This window comes from Phocoena sinus, chromosome 11 (assembly GCF_008692025.1).
Source record: "Phocoena sinus isolate mPhoSin1 chromosome 11, mPhoSin1.pri, whole genome shotgun sequence".
Lineage (NCBI taxonomy): Eukaryota > Metazoa > Chordata > Mammalia > Artiodactyla > Phocoenidae > Phocoena > Phocoena sinus.
The window spans coordinates 93,862,808-93,878,943 of record NC_045773.1 but is presented as its reverse complement, the minus strand read 5'-3'; positions in this window follow the sequence as shown (position 1 = coordinate 93,878,943).

Genomic DNA, 16,136 nt, shown 5'->3' with positions numbered 1-16,136 from the left:
AACCCATGTTTCTTAATCTTGGTCTTGGGGGTCCCACCCGTTTTCCCTTACTCACTGTTTTCACAAAGGGTCCATGGTAGCAACCAGGGATGTGATGGAGACAGAGGTCCAAAAAATCACTATAAAAATGCCCAGTGGTGTCATGAGTCTGGGCTGTTCCACTTCCGGTATTGCTCTATTAATGGCAGGCCTGTTAACCTGTCACTTGGGCCCCAAACCAGGAAGTCATCTTGGACTCTTCCCTTTCCCCCAACATCCCATATTCCAACAGTCACCAGGCCCGATTGAAAAGTCAAATAAAACGTATTTATCGCACACCTCTGACGTACCAAGCACAATCGAGGTAGCTGGGGGGAGGCAGTTCTACTGGCATACAGACCTCATCGTCAAGAAACTTACAAGCTTATCAGGTGAGATAGAAATCAGCATATAAACAAAGTCATCTCAGATTGGCCATTGAACTGTTTTTGTCTGTTGGGTATAAGAAACTGGCTTAATTCCCATTCTGGCAAAGACTTCGGAGATTTATGATCAGGGGTTCAAAAATGTCATCAAGGACCCAGGATTTTTTCTGTCTTTCTGCTCCACCATCTTGTTTTGCTTTAGCCTAGAGCCAGAAGCAATAGGGCTGCAGCAGCAACGGGCATCCCATTCCGATATTACCAAAGCCAGAGGGAGAAGAGAGGTCTTCTCCTCCTGTGGCAATCCAAGGAGAGAGGGACCCTTCACTAGAACCCCCCGTAGACTTCCCCTCAAGTCTCATTAGTTATAATTGGGTCACCTGCCTATTCCAGAACCAAGACTGGCAGAGGGAATGGGATTCCCTTTAGATCAAAGAGGACGGAGTCTCTGCCCCAAGGGGCTGTGTGGGAGGGCACTAAGGGACCAACGTTAGGGTTCCTTTTAGGAAGGAAGAAGAGGGGGACACATTCTGGGTTGCAGCCAACAGTGTTGACACAATATTAAAAGGGCATTTCGAAATTAAATGGGGTAACGACAGAGGGGTCAGGAAAGGCGGGCTTAGATCTCACCCCGTTGCCACCGGCTGGGGTTATGGCCGTAGCCTCCTAACTGGTCTTCCAGCCACCGGCCTGCTTCACCTCCACCCTCACTCCATGAACCCGTCCTTCACATGGCCCCGTTGGATCTGCCTAAAATGCAAATCTGCTTATGTCATTTTCTTGGTTACAATGCTCCTGTAGCTCCTTATTTCATGGGATAAAAAAACTTTCAGCGTGACGAGATAAGTGAATACTTACCACATACAAGGCAGTGTTCTAAGCACTTTCTATTGTGTTATTTAACTCACCTCTCAGGAAGTGCTTTCATAACCCCATTATGTAAGCGAGGTCATCAGACACTGGGATGTTAACTGACTAGTCTCTGTGTTAGTTTCCTATTACTGCCTTAAAACATTACCACAAACCTAGTGGTTTAAAACAACACAAATTCACTACCCTCAGTTCTAGAGGACAGACGTCCAGAATCAGTTTCAAAATCAAGATGCCGGCAGTGCTGCGTTTCTTCCCAGGGAGCTGTGTTTTCTTGCCTCTTCCGCCTTTTAGAGACTCTGCCTGTATTCCTTGCCTCGTGGCCACAGCGCTTGACCAGCTTCCATCGTCACACTGCCTTCTCTCCTTTCTGATTTCCTGCCTCCCCTTAGAAGGACCCTTGTGATTACATGGGGTTCACCCGGATAATGCAGGATACTCTCCCATCACAAGATCCTGAACTTAATACATCTGCAAAGTCTCTTTGGCCGTGTAAGATGACATAGTCACAGGATACTGATATTAGGACAGGGGTATCTTTAGGGAGCCATTATTCTGTCCACCACTCTCAAGGTCCCATGGCAAGGAAGTCACGGGACCAGTGTTTGAACTCAGGCTCCGCTGCCCTGGGAAGAAGCCTTGCCTCCCTCCCAATCTAGCTGTTTTGTGTCTAACCTAGAAGATGTCTTGCATACCCCAGCCTCTCATGTGGCTCACTGTCACTTAAACCTTGGGACCCAGCTCACAGGGACCTCTTTTGGAAAGACTCCTTCCCTACCACTCTACCCCTGGACCCCTCAGCTGGGCTAGATGTCCCTCTGCTGTACTCCCACATATCAGAGCTCACTACTAAGATATCACTTATAACTCTCCAGGGGAACTGGCTTCCACAGAGCACGTGGAGCTCGGGTAAACTTGTTTATTTGTTGGTTGGTTGGTAGGTTGGTTGAATAAATGAACTGGCTGAGGATAAGACATTTGAAAGGAGGGAAATAATCGTAAGAGTTAATAGATATTAGGAAGGGGGCTTTGGGGCAATGGTCTTTTGAAATCTGTTTTGGGGTTGGGGTACGCTTGGGGGTTTGCAATGCCTTATATTTTAAGAACCCAAAGGGGTCCATGTGGGGCTCAGAGAAAGAAGCAGGTAAGTGGCCAGCCCAGGCTGATCTAGTTTCCCAGCTCCGTAACCAGGTGGGATAACCAAGCACAATCGAGGTAGCTGGGGGGAGGCAGCTACCCCCAGGGCTAGCTGGGTTTCAGGGCAGAAGCTGGGTTCCGGAATAAAAGGTGAGCATATGGTTGGAGCGCATCTTTTGCAAATGGGGTGTGATAGATGGCACAGGAGGAAAGATTTTGGAAACCAGAATGACAAGCCTTTTACCACACCCTGACTTATAAATGTGCAGTTCATTAGCTCTTAGACTTTGAAGCCTACATTACACACACACACACACACACACACACACACACACACACACACACACACATAGGGGCAAAAAGAAATGAAATGTGTAGCTGTAGTCACAAAACTAGTAAGTTCTAGAACTAGTAAGGCTTGGAGCCCAAATCATCTGGGCTCCGCTCTGTGGGCTCACCCCTGTGCCGTGCTGCCTCTCACACACCGACTCTGTTCTATTTTTAAAAGCAATATCTGGAGACTTTGGAGCCTGGCAGAGTGAGCAGAGAGGTCACAGATAGAAATAAAGCCTAGGAGAGGAGAGGGAGGAAGAAGGGGTGAAGGCTAACTTCAAAGGACGAGTCTCAGAACCAGACCCACAAGCGACTGAGCACCTGCACACCCCGCGTGTCAGGCCAGTCCTTTGTTTCCTGAGTGACTTTCCTTCTCAGAATCTGCACTGGTCATTCTTTGAATATTAGCATTTTTACCAGATAGAAAGGAATCTTAGATGTGAAAGGAGTTTTATGATATAATTCTAGCTAATTCAGTCGTGTAAACAAGAGGCAGAATGATTTCTCACCCAAAAAGGACATCTTTATTTCAACTCTGTAATTGACCAATGAGTTAGATCCCTCAGAGCTTCCTAAAAGGCTCTGCCTACTATTCTGATTTATGTTTTTATCAAATAAAATCAATATAAAACCCTCCTGTGCTAGGAGAGCTAAAATGCCAACACAGGTTGATACAAACCAGGCGTCCCCTAAGCAAACCTGTGTACACTTCTGTTGAATAATAGAGGGACCAGGGCTTTAATTCTTATTTCCCCCAAAGAGGTATCAATACGTACCAACAGGCATGTGTGAATGCATCACACATGGGGATGCACTTCAACCCTGCTTACCCGGCCATAGGCAGGTCTCTAATATAAGCCAAAAAGCTTAGCATGATGGAGCTCTGACAATTTTCCAAGGTTAGACTTTTTTCTACCTTAGGAAGCTCTGCATCCATAAGACTCATGCTATGGTTGCCTAAACACAACAGTTAACATCTTAAAACATTGAGGGTCAGATGTTAGGCATCGTCCAGCCCACCATTTTGCAGATGGGGAAGTTAGGGCAAGGGAGATGCATGACTTACTCAGGTCCTGGAGCAAGGGGCAGAGACCCAGGCTGGAGGTATGGGTTCGACGGGCTCCAAGAGAACCAAGAGAGGAGGTCACCGGAAATGGCATCACTGAAGGGTGAGCAGAGGAGAAGACAGCAAAGCCACCTGAGAAGGGCTCCTGTAGGTGGAAGGAAAACCAAGAGAGTCCAGGGTCTTGGAAACAAGGGCAAGAAGATACTCAAAGCAACAGTAGTCAGTACTGCCATGTGCTGCAGAGAGGGCAAGCAACAGAAGGGCTGAGAAAATCCCACTGGGTGTGGCAACAAGAAGACGTTGGTGACCTTGGGCAAAGCTTTCCACTGAGTTGTGGGGACAGAATCAGATCTTAAGGGCTCAATGAGTGGGTAGGAGGTGAGTTAGTGGCGCCTTCCTTTCAGAAGTTGGGCTGTAAGAAAAGACGAGAGGTTGTGCCTGGGCTGGAGGGGCCTCAGGGTGGAGAGAGAGACACGTCTTCATGCTCCTGACCTATGGAGAAAGGCATTAAAGAAGGGAGACTAGGAAGTATGGGAGAGAGGGGGACTCAACTACAGAGCCACCATGAAGGAGACGGGCAGAGCTTCTTCCTCACTGGAAACCCAGCTAGGGCTCGGCAGCCAGGGGAGCCTGGTGAGATGTTCAGCTTCCGATGACGTTAGGAGAATTCACCGAAATCTTGATTAACTGAAGTGCTTAGAGAGGACTGACTCATCGATGGGGAGCCCCCAGCTTGTGATTTGAAAGACTTTGGGATCTGGCTGAGATCTCCCCAAACCTCCTTCCCCGGCCGAGGTGCCCCGGAGCTGGCAAGTTTCATTCCTCTGGGGCAGGAAAACACTACAGGTATGAAGGGAATTTTTTCTAAACCAAGTCTATCAAAGAGTGCTTTCTGAACCTAACAAATGACTTCAGAGGAGTCCATGATGGTCCTAACTCGGCATTTTGACCCAACCACTAATCTATCTGGGGGATTCATTTATTCTCTCTAGAAACCGGCTGAAAACATTGACTCAACCAGTTTTCAATGATTGTTACTGTTGTTTTAGATGAAGATAGTTAACAGGCCCTGCCTGTTACCCAAAAACCATGATGTGCGACTGTTGTTTATTGGTCCAGAGGGAATAAAATCCAGTGCCTTTGGGGGGAGGTCAGGGGATGCCACACGAATACAGTAGTGTTTGTCTTCTCAGGAGTAACAGAGAGGGGTCTGGGAGGAAGCCCAGCCCACACTGGAGTGTGCCAGGTGTATAACCAGTGATTGGGCACTTTGTGTCTCAGATCCCGCAACCAGTGATAATAAATACATGCATCAGATGCTTACTACACGCCAGGGGCTTTCCTAAACAGTTTATACGTTTCCTCTTTCCTACAACCTGTGAGCTGGATGTTACGTCTGGATCTGACAAGGAAACCAAGGTTCCAAGAGATAAAGGAACTTATCAAGGGTCACACGCTAGAATGTTCCAGAACCAAGATTATCAACCAGACCTGCCTGACTTGAAATTCCCACACTTAACTACTCCGTGACCTCAACAAGATAGGGATTAAACAAGTCTGGTCTAGCTGATCATTCTGAAGATGAAACAAGATAATGACTAAAACTGCTGTGAAAACTCAGAAGAGGAAGAGACAAGCCTTGTGGTTGGTGTCCTTTGCACACTTACAGCAAGTATAAGTCCACAACCTGGGGAGCGGCCATCCATGCGGTCAGGGGGATCCTGGGGAGGCGGGTGTTTTTCAGGCTATTACCCAAGTGTGGGAAGGTTGAGTGGAGGAAACATCCTGTAGCCTCTCTGGGCTAGCACATCTTCATCTCCTCACCTCAGCTGGGGAAGAGAAATTGTGAGGGTGAAGCCACAGTTAAACAATGGGGACGTCTGTAGACTAGGGCTCCCCCAGCTGTGTGCTCGGGAATTCAGCTGAGGGAGAAGGCACCGTGTAGATGTTTTGACCCAGCCCTCTACAAAAGTTCCAGAATCAACCCCAGAGCTTTCTCGGCCCAGATCTTCATTTGCGGACTCCTTCCTCAGGTCTCTCAGCTCAAATGTGTCTCCACGCAGCAGCCCCTGCCATTACTCTGTTTTGTTTTCTTTATCTGTATTCTTAGAGATTATCTTTTCAAATTTTGTTTTGTGCATTATCTATTTCCCACACTCAATCTTCTCAACCCCCAAATGAAAATAGAGGTCTGCTGTATCTCCCATACCTACAATACTATCTTGTATCGAATAGGTCACAGGCACTTAATATGTATTTGCTAAAGGGATGGATGAATGAACGCATGAAATTTTAAAATGTTCTCCCTCTATTTGGGCAGCTCCTCTGTCCACAGACCCAGGGAACATTCTCTCTCACTGATGATATGGCTGGTCCAGTAGTTAAGAAGCTAAACTATTCTGAGAGTGAAATGGGGTAATAATTAGTCAAATCCATTTCACCTGTCTTCACTAATCAAGCTTGTTTTCATTGTTGCTACAAAAGACTTGCATGTCCCCCAGGCAGCACTTAGCCTAAACAATAAGATGTTTGCCTGAGTTATTCTCCAGGAACTTGGAGTCAGCTGTGTCGAGTTCAAGCTGAACTGGTTAAGAATGGGTAGGGCCAACAGCCCTTCAACTGGGTGAGTGTCCTCTTGGTGACCTTTTGACATCGGAGGGCTGAAAACTCCACTCTCAGGTCACGCTAAGCACCTCCATTTTTGAACGGGCAGAGGCCGTAGCTTAGTTACACCTGCGCAGAAAGACGACTACCGAAACTTTCCAATCACCTTTCCCCACGCTCCCCACGCCTCAGACCACGCTGCTTCTTTATTCTTTATCCCACAAATAACCCAGGCCCTCGCCTGTAGGGAGGTGGATCTGAGACCTGTTCTTCCGGCTCCTCACCTGGCTGCCTTGTGAATAACCTCAGCTTGCTGCTCGTCGGGCAAAAGGAACCTGACTCGGTAAAAGGAGCATGGTAGGAGAGAGGGGTTCTGCTCCCCAAAGCTTCACAAAGGGGGTGATATTTGATGGTAAAAGGTACTTCAGTGTGCCAGGTGGAGAATGGCAAAGGTCAGGGGTCAGGTGACCTGGCGGAATAGTGAGCTGCCCACTGCAGCCTCCTTGCGTGGTAAGGGCTGGGCAGAAGAAGAGGCTGGAAGGGGGTGAGGGTCAGGTGGGGAAAGGCCCTGGATGCCCAGATAAAGCGTTTGGACAGTATCTCATAGGAAATGGGGAGCCCTTGAAGGTCAGGGCAATGAAAGCACCCTTGGCCCTTCCGGCTACCGACAGTGGGTGTGAAAGTCGAAGAATTATTCAACGGGCGATGAAGCAGGATCATTAGCCGTGAGTTCAGTCTCCACTGCTCATCTCTGAGAGGCCAGGCTTGTCGGCCTCATTCTGGGGTCTCATGTGCTGGGTAAAGTGCTGTGAAGGCAGCGACATTGATAGACTATACGGCTGCTGGTGAAAAACAAAACATTTCTCAATTACCAAACGTATAGTAGATTGTGAAAATATATCGTGCTTGTGATATATACCAACTTCATAGATAAAAAATTTTAAGTTATTCTCACTGCCTGTTCTGTATTCCCCAGTCCTTTCCGTTCCTTCTCAGTGTCAGCGTATTAATTCATCTGATAACAGTGATTCTTAGCAACAGGAAAAATACCCAGCCAGGTAGTCAATTCAGTTGACTCAATTCAATGGCTGTGAGTTATGCTTTCCGTTCTCACTAAAATGTGCCCAACTTATTTTAGGCTCTTCAAAAATGGAATCGTCTCCTGAAAATGTGAATTTTCAGTAAAGAGCCAAATAAGCATTTAAATTGTATTATCTGAACATTATTGCTACTATATCTGAAGTTCTTAATAAAAATTCTAGGAAACCTATTTGAAAGGAGTGAGGAATACTGCACATCTGAAGGACACCTGGGTTACCCAGGCAATGCTTCTCACTATTACCATCAGTTTTTAAGAATCCTGATGCCCCATCTGCCCCTGATGGGGCAGAGCAATTATATTCCAGGCCAGCTGGATCAGAATCTCTGGGGGCAGAACCTGGGTATCAATATTTTAAAGCTCTCAAGTGTTTCCAACGAATTTCACAAGCCTAAGGCAGCCCTGAATATAGCATCACTTGGAGAGACTTTTTAAAACACTGACGCCTGGGCCCCCCTCCTCACAGATGCTGCCCCAGCTGATCTGCAGAGGACCTGGGCATTCTTTTAAGGTGCCCAGACGAATCTATTGTGCAGCCAGAATTGAGACTCTCTAGCCTAAACCTGCTCCCTTAATTAAATCAGTCCAGGCGATGAACCATCCTTGAATCTTGACTCTCACACGTCCTCCAATTTTCTACTGCTGCTTTCTGCAGCCAACAATGATAGGAGGAGGTGAAACTCCACTTTTCCCCCCTTCTAGTCTATATGTGAATTAAAAGCAACGCCACCTTAAGCTGTTAGCCATTTATACCTTTACGCATTTATACACTTCTTCGGGTCAGCAACTCTTTGGGAAGTTAACTCATCCACTGCTAGTGGCAGAAGGTCAGTGAAAGGCAAATAGGAAAACACCCACAAATCAAACCAACCCCTTCATCTGAAGCATTCTCTTAATTCTTGAAATTCCATAGATCTTCCTCACTTGGCACATATGCATCCACCTGTGAGTCAGTTGGTGAGGTGTGCAGGGGGAGGGTGGCCTTAAACAACCCAGGCATGCAGCAGTCTCCAAAGATAGGTTGTCACCGAGGACGAATGAAGAGAAAGATACATTTGGCGGTGGGGCAGTGCAGGAATTCGAGGAGGTTCACATCCTGTGTATTAAAAAGAATTATCCAGACCCACCGCCTAAAGAAAATAAAAACAAAAATAAACGGGACCTAAGGAAACTTCAAAGCTTTTGCACAGCAAAGGAAACCATAAACAGGATGAAAAGACAACCCTCAGAATGGGAGACAATATCTGCAAACGGAGCAACGGACAAGGGATTAAATCTCCAAAATATACAAACAGCTCATGCAGCTCAATATCAAAAAAAACAAACAACCCAATTCAAAAATGGGCAGAAGACTTAAATAGACATCTCTCCAAAGAAGATATACAGACTGCCAACAAACACATGAAAGGATGCTCAACATCACTAATCATTAGAGAAATGCACATCAAAACTACAATAAGGTATCACCTCACACCAGTCAGAATGGCCATCATCAAAAAATCTACAAATGATAGATGCTGGAGAGGGTGTGGAGAAAAGGGAGCCCTCTTCCTGCACTGTTGGTGGGAATGTAAATTGATACAGCCACCATGGAGAACAGTATGGAGGTTCCTTAAAAAACTAAAAATAGAACTACCATATGACCCAGCAATCCCACTACTCGGCATATACCCAGAGAAAACCATAATTCAAAAAGACACCTGCACCCCAATGTTCACTGCAGCACTATTTACCATAGCCAGGTAATGGAAGCAACCTAAATGCCCATCGACAGAGGAATGGATAAAGAAGATGTGGTACATATATACAATGGAATATTACTCAGCCATAAAAAGGAATGAAATAATACCATTTGCAGCAACATGGGTAGACCTAGACATTGTCATACAGAGTGAAGTAAGTCAAAAAGAGAAAGACAAATATCATGTAATATCACTTATATTTGGAATCTAGAAAAATGGTTCAGATGGACTTTTTTGCAAAGCAGAAATAGAGTCACAGATGTAGAAAACAAACTTATGGTTACCAAGGGGAGAAGAGGGGGAAGGGGGTGAATTGGGAGACTGGGATTGACATATATACATTACTATATATAAAACAGATAACTAATGAGAACCTACTACATAGCACAGAGAACTCTACTCAGTGCTCTGTGGTGACCTAAATGGGAAGTAAATCTAAAAAAGAGTGGATATATGTATATGTAAATATAACTGATTCACTTTGCTGTACAGCAGAAACTAACACAACATTGTAAAGCAACTAATTCAATAAAAGATAAATAAATATGAATATAAATAAAAAGATAAAAGGAATTATCTATCAAACAACCACTTGAGCCTTTAAAGAAGTTAAGTAGATTTCCCGAGGATGCAGAGTGATGACCAGGCCTGGATTCAAAGCCAGGTGTATGAATCCAAAGTTAGTTGGTTTTTCTCTGAGTTGTATTGGCATCGTGTTGAAATAGGCCCATGATCAGTTACTTGAAACGTCTGGGGCCTGAGTGGCTTGGAGTTTAGAAATTTTCAGATTTTAGAAAGGTATAGACATTAATATTTCTGTAGCAAAACATATTAATATTTTCACTAAACGGGTCAAACTTTTACCAACTCAGGTAAGGTTGTACCCCTAAATTTGGGGTTTTCAGAGCTTTGGGGGATTTTAGAGTTGCAGATAAGGGACTGTGGAGCTGAACGTCAAAGGAAATAAATGTACGTACATAATAACGAACAATTACTGAACAGTGAGCATTTGCCAGACATTCTGCAAAGCTCTGCAGAGGGCATGCGTAACCCTCACAATAACCTTGCAAGATAGGTATTATTACTATTCTCAGGCTCAAAATCAGAGAATAGGCATGGGTGGGCTAAGTAACTTACCTAAAATCACCTAAGTCCATTCATTCATTCAGCCCCTGTTTTAATTAAAACCTTATAGTTAAATTCTTAGAGAATAACCTTTTCTTATTGAATGGTGGAATATTTCCAGAATAACTGGCTGGACACTGGGCTTTGAGCTGAAAGCCCATGGTTTGTAGCTTTAAATCTGCGTCCACTTTGTATTATCCATCTTGCCTTAGCAGCAGCCAATCCACACAAAACGGTAGGTCTTCCCCTTTGAGCACAGCTAGACGTCTTGGGAAGTTGAAGGGAAAACTTGTGGTTGATTCAGTTCATTCACTTGCTGCTTGTTGGACACCCACAAAGTCCTGGCACTTTCCCAGAATTAGATCCACTTCTGATAAAGCAGAAGGGTGTGAACTTCTACTAAAGCAATATTGTCAAATTAAGCTTGGACGACTGAGGAAGGCTTTTCCTTGGTAATGAGACTCCACGTGTTAGATGCTGAACTTGGCCATAAACTGTGTGTTCTCCCTTCCACATAACTCAATTTCCTTGGAATGATAACCTTTGCCTTTTAAAGTAAGCTAATCAAACTCACAGGAGTGGTTTCCTTCTACTGTGCCTAATATTTTTTAGAATAGACTTTAAGTACTCTCAAGGATTTATCAGAAAAGCATCACTGTTCTAATAATTCTTGAAATAGAAATCCTTGAACTCCACACAACCATTCAAAATTCTGGAAGAACAATGTGCTTTGTTTAGTTAATCTTTCATTTTTCCCTGTAGAACTTAAAACTATTGTGTAAAACATAAGTATCCCTGGCTACCATGCATTTGTTTTGTGATTAACTGAATATTATTATTTCAGGAAATTATATAATTGTTTTCCTGTAAATGTGTTTTTTAAAGACTTGTAGCGATCTTAAGTGATTTTATTATGCCTAAGTAATGAAAATATCCAGTTAATAAAGTCTAGTGAGGAAAAAGGGTTTATCTATAAAAAATTCAGTCTATGGGCATCTTTGAACACATTTATTCTTAAAAATAATAAGTGCCTTATGTTGAGATGGCTTGCCCTACAATATGGTCTGCTACTTACTTCACAAAGCTCCCCCTGGTGTTTAATAAAGTCCAACTTTTCCCCAATTCTTTTTGGACTCTAACTGCTTTTAATTATCTTAAAAAGCTATCCATTGATGCCTCACAAATTATTACCAAAGCTAGAATATCCGGACAAATTTTGAAAAATGTTGAATAGATAATAATTCCTCAACAGGTGCTGTTGAATGGACTAGGATATTCTTAACCAACTTCACACCATAAACCAGGCAACCAGGGCAAAAAGAGGTAACTTACTTTGAAACTTTCACCTCCTGGCTGTGTGACCTTGGGCAAGTCACATCATTTCTTTATTCAACAAACATTCACTGATCGTTAGTCCATGCTTGGCACCACTACCCCACCTGTCTTGGTGCTAGGGACACAATAGTGGGGAGACAAGTATGGTTCCTGCCTTCACAGACTTTATTAATACAGAGAGTCTCAACTTGCTGTGCGTCCGAATCACCTGGAGGACTTGTTTAAAAAAAGTTGCTGGGCCCTACCCCCCAGAATTTTGATTCAGTAGGTCCGGGGTTGGGGGGTTGATCATTTGCATTTCTAACAAGTTCTCAGGTGATGGTGATGCTACTAGCCTGGGACCCTACTTTGAGAACCACTGTTCTAAGATGATTACAGCCACAATAGTATAAGTGCTAGCATAAGCACATATACTATAGAGATAGTTTCTATCTCTACAGTGATAGTTTCCCCAGATGCAGCATATTTAATCAGTTCTAAGACTTTAGTATCTCTGAAATTGGATTACAATAAACACTGACCATTCTTTTTTACATTTTAATAGCTCCAAAATAAAAATGCATTTGATGAAATACTTTAACAACACTTGAGCAGAAACAGTAACAAAGACAATGTAGTCCTGGCAAAGGATAGACATGTATCTATGTATGGAATAGATACTGAGAGTTCAGAAATAAATCCACACATCTATGGTCAAATGATTTTTGACAAGAGTATGAGAACCATTCAGTGGGAGAAAGAATAGTCTTTTCAACAAAGGGTGCTGGGATAAAATATGGAAAAGATGAAGTTCGATGCCCTGTCTCATACCATATTTAGAAAATTAACTCAAACTCAAACAAAGATCTAAATGTAAGAGCAAAACCAATAAAACTCTCAGAAGAAAATATAGGGGTAAGTCTTCATGACCTTGGATTTGACAAAGGATTCTTATATTGATATAATACCAAAAGCATGAGCAACAAAAGAAAAAAATAGATTTCACCTGAATTAAAAACGTTTGTGCTTTAAAGGACATCATCAGTGAAGTGAAAAGATAACCCACAGGGCTTCCCTGGTGGCGCAGTGGTTGAGAGTCCGCCTGCCGATGCAGGGGACACGGGTTCGTGCCCCGGTCCGGGAAGATCCCACATGCCGTGGAGCGGCTGAGCCCGTGAGCCATGGCCGCTGAGCCTGCGTGTCCGGAGCCCGTGCTCCACAACGGGAGGGGCCACAACAGTGAGAGGCCCGCGTACCACCAAAAAAAAAAGGCAGATCCCACTGCGGGCTCTGCAGAATACGGTGGGTGAGCCCCCGGAGAGGCCTGCACAACTGACAGGCCCTGGAGCTTAGATCTCATTAGCTTCAAGGTCAACCCACCTCTGGGCTTCTGAGCACTTGGGAACTTTTCTGAGGACAAAATCGATGCTGTTCGCCAACATTGCTCAGAGGAGCTACAGAAGAGTAGGGATTGGTTTTGAAGGAAGGTGGGAGCAGGACTTCCCTGATCAATTTGGTCTTCTCCCCGAAGGAGAAGTGGTCTTCTCCCCACTCTTTTTGACCACAGATTTAATGGTTAAGCCCAACCGGTTACAGCAACAAAAAGCTGGGGGAGGAAGGAGAGAACACTCATTACATCACCGCCGTTTTTCTGGTTCTATGAGGAGGGATTTTTCCCTAAACAGTCTTCACCCATCCACCCCTGCATCCTCAGGGGCGGAGCAGTCACTCGTCAGATTGGTGATTTTGGAAGAAGTCATCCTTTTGCGCTTTTCTCTTTGGGAAGCTGAGCTCTGCAGAAAGCACTCACCTTTTTAGATACGTTTTGAGGTCAAGCTCTACTTCTTCAAGTGAACCTTCACTGCCGAGGGAAAATGAGCAATTGAGGAAACATTAATTAACCAGATTTCTTATCTTTCTACATAAAATGATATTAGAAAGCATTGTTGTGAAGAGATAACCAAAGAGTAGGCAGAAAAAAAAATGTAGAGGAGGATCAAGCAATTTATTTAAAATAATATTAATGTTACTTTCTGGATTTGTGATATTTGTGGTACCTGTCAGCTTTATAAAATTGTAATTCGTTGTGATTTCTTTTCTCATTCTAAATAGATACTTTCACATATAATTTCATATTCATAATTTTGTTCTTTTTCTTAAAAGGGTCACCGTAGTGTATAAGCATCAGGCCTCGTAAAACCTAAATCCATTCCCTCCTTCCCTTTCCAATTAACTCCAAAGTACTGGAAAGCTAAAAAATCCTCTCCCTAGTCTATTTCCCATCCCAAATTGTCAGTCAGGTTGTTCAGTGTAGTCTATTATAGAGGTTCTGTCATGAGCTCAAACGGTATCATAATGGTAATAAAATGCCAACAACACATTCCTCCTATTATGATGTCCACCACGGATTTAAAGTTCAAAGATTAAAATCCCAAAGAAGTTGAAGTCCAGAATTTTTAAGTTCAGTTTCAAAGGAATTAATCAAATATGTTTGCCCTTGTAAGTTAAGTGTGAAGTCCAAATTCCTTGGGTTAATTTTAAAATAAATTACAGTCTTTCCCCAATTTCTTCTACTCAGTTCCAACCAGAGGGAATCTTGGTGCCTTGGGTAGATGGAGAGACTCCATCTAGGAGCGCCAGCCCGGAGTGATTGTGTTCCTTCAGGATATCTGAAACATCGTCCATCACAGCACTTTTCAGAGAGTCCAGAGTGTCCACAAGAGGCAAGACTGTGGGTGGCCCTGGCCCCATACCTACTCGTTGGCAAAACAAAAACAAGCACACACAAAAAACAAGCCAAACTGTGGTCCTTAGGGCAGCCATCCAGGCAAAAATTATGTTTGAGAAACCAATACGTCGATGTTGCCAAAGGGGTTGATAGCTGAGAGTTGAGAGAGGAAAGAGACAGTCTTGATGTCAACCTTGCCAGGGAAAAACCAGTTAATCCCAATTATCTCGAATCTGTGAGTTGTGCACTTACGTTTCTCTGAGAGACTCTTTCTACTGAGAAATTAATTTTGCAAGAATGTAGGGATGTCTTTAATGCTACTCCTTGAAAAGAAAGAGTTGGACATACAGTGGAATTCTCCCCTATCTCCTGGCATAGTAAACAGAGTGCCATGGTAATTAATTTCTCTTCCCTTCACAGGCTCTCAGATTGATTAGGTAATTGATCCCCTGATGACAACCCCAAGCCTCAAGACTATGCCTCCAGTTTCTGGTATCTTCAAGGCAGTGGGTTTCAACTGGGAGTGATTTTGTTCCCCCGGTAGGGTTGCCAGATTTAGCAAATAAATACACAGGGTGCCCAGTTAAATGTGAACTTCAAATACACAACAAATAATTGGTCAGTTTAAGTATGTTCCAAATACTGCATTATTTATCTGAAATTCACATTTGACTGGGCATCCTATATTTTGTCTGGTAACCTGGTGGTACCCAGGGGATAGTGTTGGCAAAGTCTGGAGACATTTTCTGTTGTTACAATTCCAGGGGTGGGTAGAGGCCAGGGATGACGCTTAAACGTCTTGCAATGCCCAGGAAAGTCTCCCACCACAAAAAATTATCTGGTCCAAAATGTCAGTGGTGCCAAAGCTGAGAAATCCTGCTTTAAGGCAAAGCCTTTTCTTTTCAGCTTCTCCAGAGAATAAAGCACCAGACTCCTGCCTGACATTTTGTGCCCGGAGTGGGCCACATTCATTTATTTTTCAAATCTCGGCATGACCTATTATTACCCACGTTCACAGCAAAAACTCAAGGCACTCTTTCCTCTTAGTTTTCTTCTGTAGCTAATAAGGAGACCAAGGAAGAGCTGGCCAAGATAAGACAGCATTTATGTTAAGTTCAGGGCATGAGGGCCAGCCTCGCAAAGCAGCCCTGAAGAGCTGGGGGTGGGGATGGAGGGGGCCTGGCCCATCTCATTCAGGCGAGACTTCCACCTTCCTGCCTGGGAGGAGAGCGCTGTGAGCTGCACAGCTGCGCTTCTCATGAAGAGACGCTTTCTTCGCGGGCCCTGGGGTGGGAGGGGAGCCAGCAGCAAGAAGGTGGGGATGGCGTGACACAGCTGTTAATCAAACGACTTTTAAAAGAACAAGAGAGTAAGGAAGCACAGGGGTAGGGAAGGTTCTGAATGTTTTCTGGTCACGAGACGTGTATAAATTCAAGGGAGGTTATCTGAGGGTATTTATCCCAAGGCCTATTCACGGTTGGCCCTGAAATGAATACCAGAACATTAGAATTCAGGGGTCATCGCTCCTTTCTGCAACATCCGGCCCCCATTTCCTTCCCTCCCAGCAGACCCGTGTGTCACACGTGTCAGTGTATGTGCAAAAGAATGAACGTGCACCCTTAGCCACCCAATGTGCAGAACTTGATGGCCCTAGGACAAAAATTGCTGGTAGGATTTTTCCTTTATTTGATTAATTTTTTGCATAAGAAGTCTAAAA